The sequence below is a fragment of the Sinocyclocheilus anshuiensis genome, unplaced genomic scaffold, assembly GCF_001515605.1.
Source record: "Sinocyclocheilus anshuiensis isolate Anshui unplaced genomic scaffold, SAMN03320099.WGS_v1.1 C33054565, whole genome shotgun sequence".
NCBI lineage: Eukaryota > Metazoa > Chordata > Actinopteri > Cypriniformes > Cyprinidae > Sinocyclocheilus > Sinocyclocheilus anshuiensis.
Genome location: NW_015621525.1, coordinates 69 through 2251, shown reverse-complemented (window position 1 = coordinate 2251; position 2183 = coordinate 69). Strand labels below are relative to the sequence as shown.

At 35.8% G+C, this 2183-nt stretch overlaps 1 long non-coding RNA gene across 1 annotated transcript; it reads right to left on the bottom strand.

The window, feature by feature from the left end:
• LOC107683216 (uncharacterized) lies at positions 1-1914 on the bottom strand. Its single transcript, XR_001633688.1, has 3 exons — positions 1771-1914; positions 195-226; positions 1-38 (listed from the first exon to the last, which is right to left on the bottom strand). It is a non-coding gene; the product is annotated as an uncharacterized LOC107683216 (long non-coding RNA).
• Between the last annotated feature and the right edge of the window lie 269 nt (positions 1915-2183).

The following is a 2183-nucleotide window of genomic DNA, read 5'->3' as shown; positions in this document are numbered from 1 at the left end:
CACACTGGTGGAGTGTCGGACAAGATCTTCTCCAACTCCTGTAAAACATGACAAAACATACTATATGGGATAAATGATTCACTCTTAGGGCTGTACATACAATGAAATGCAAATCTAAATATTACCTGTAAATAATATTTTAACTTTGCTATCATATCTACATAGCATGCATTACAAATACATTTAAAACATACCTGTTTGGTGAGGGACCTCCAAGGTTTCTTCACTAAGAATAACAGACAGACAGAAACAGAAAGAGGGTGGCCGGTGAGATAAGTTCAGGATGGGGGTCTCATACCATAATATTTATCAATCAGACAAAACAACAAGATCTTTGGAGTAGCATTTTTTCCTTTTTTGAGCAGATGCAGTTCACTGTCAGAGTACAGTAGAAGAGCTGGGCTAAATTTGATTATGCTCTCTCATGGCAACCAGCCCCATGGAGCTTTGCTGAGAGGCTCAGTTTGTCCTACAGGCTTTGCTTCAGACGTAACGCAACTATCAAAAACTATTTTTGTGCTATATGTTGAGAGAAAACTAAAAGCACGATCAGCTCCTTCCTGTCTCCTTGTAGCACTGTCTTAAGCATCTTGCATTCGAGACACTGCAGTTTATTGCTCTGGCCACATCTGCAGTCCTCATGTCACCCGTAGCAGGACTAAGGTATGTTCACGCAGGTGTTCAGAGACCCTGGGTGTCAGAGTCAGTAGGTCTCTTTAATGTCCTAAGTTATTATTACAGTGACTTTATACCACCTGTAAACCGTAAATGTCTTAAGGACTGGTCCACAGGTGCATGTGCAAAAAACATTTGTGGTTCATTGAACAAGTATAAAAATATTGTTTGTTTAAACCCTTTCCAATAAAGATTTTATAAAATTATCTTTAAAGTACAGTATCTTGAAAAGGGGACTACAATAGGGGTTTGCAGGTATTTTAATGGCTGTCATGCTATTTTCATATAAGATTAATGTCTGTTGTGTTTGCCGTGGAACATTTAGACATTTATTGTATCAAGACCTGCACTTCAAAGCACAGTAGAGATTGAATCCAGCTAAGTAATAATTAAGCACTTCTGTGGCTCTCTTGCACAGCTTTGATCTGATCCATTAAGACCCATTAATGACTTTTGTTTCTAATATGTATTAATTAGACTATAGTAGCAAACCATTTATTAGATCAAGGCCCAACAACAAACCATTTAATTCACAATGATGTTTTAATTAAACATTACATCTCCATAAAAATGGTAATATTTTACAAAAATGCTGTTTAATGTGCACTATGAAGTACTGGGGAGAAAGAAGTATATAAAGGGAAAGATATTTTCCCTTTATATACCATGCCCTACAGTATGATTGTCGTTTTACCATTTTTATCTTAAATAATTTAGTAAAAGAAGGATACCTAGACATCTTGCTCATGTGTAAGTTGCTTTGGATAAAAGTGTCTGCTAAATGAATAAATGTACAAACACAAAGATTTGAGTTAGGTCTGTGTGAAACAAGTTTTACTTAAATGGTTTGAGAAGACCACATTAGGTGATTTGCAGACCATCAAGTACTTCCATAAAGAAAGATATGCAACTATTGGTCCAAATAAATATGTTTAGTTCATTTTTTAAGGCAATCATTTTGCATTTTTAAAGTAATGTCATCTAATCAGATTTTACAGTAAAGAGCCTTGAAGTTTGCTGCTTTTTATAGTTTGAGTGAAATATAATTCTAGAGATTAGAATAAGCACATGTACACATCAGAACATGTTACTCACTGCGGGGTTCGCTCATGGTGACTGACTCGATGAAGTTCTGAGGAGTCATGTACAGCTGTCCTTCATACTCCACTGAGCTGAAGAGGCGGAAACGATGCTCATGAGACGACATGTACACGTCACTTTCATCAAAATCAAAAGGTGGAGCCTGCAAGGACCAACGACAAGCAATACAATTAGTTAAGACTTTATATTTTTCAAAGCCGTTGTTTTTATCATCTCTGTAAAGTCATAAATCTTAAACTAAAATGTTGTTAGAGTTAAATGGCTAATTATTATTTGTAGTGTCGCTGTCTATGTTCAATCAGGATGAACAGATATCATATCTCAAAGACATCAAAAGGTCATCATGAAAGGCATTGTGTGTAATTGTTAAGCCTTTTTGTGTCATGAAAGCGTTTTGTGTATTTTTT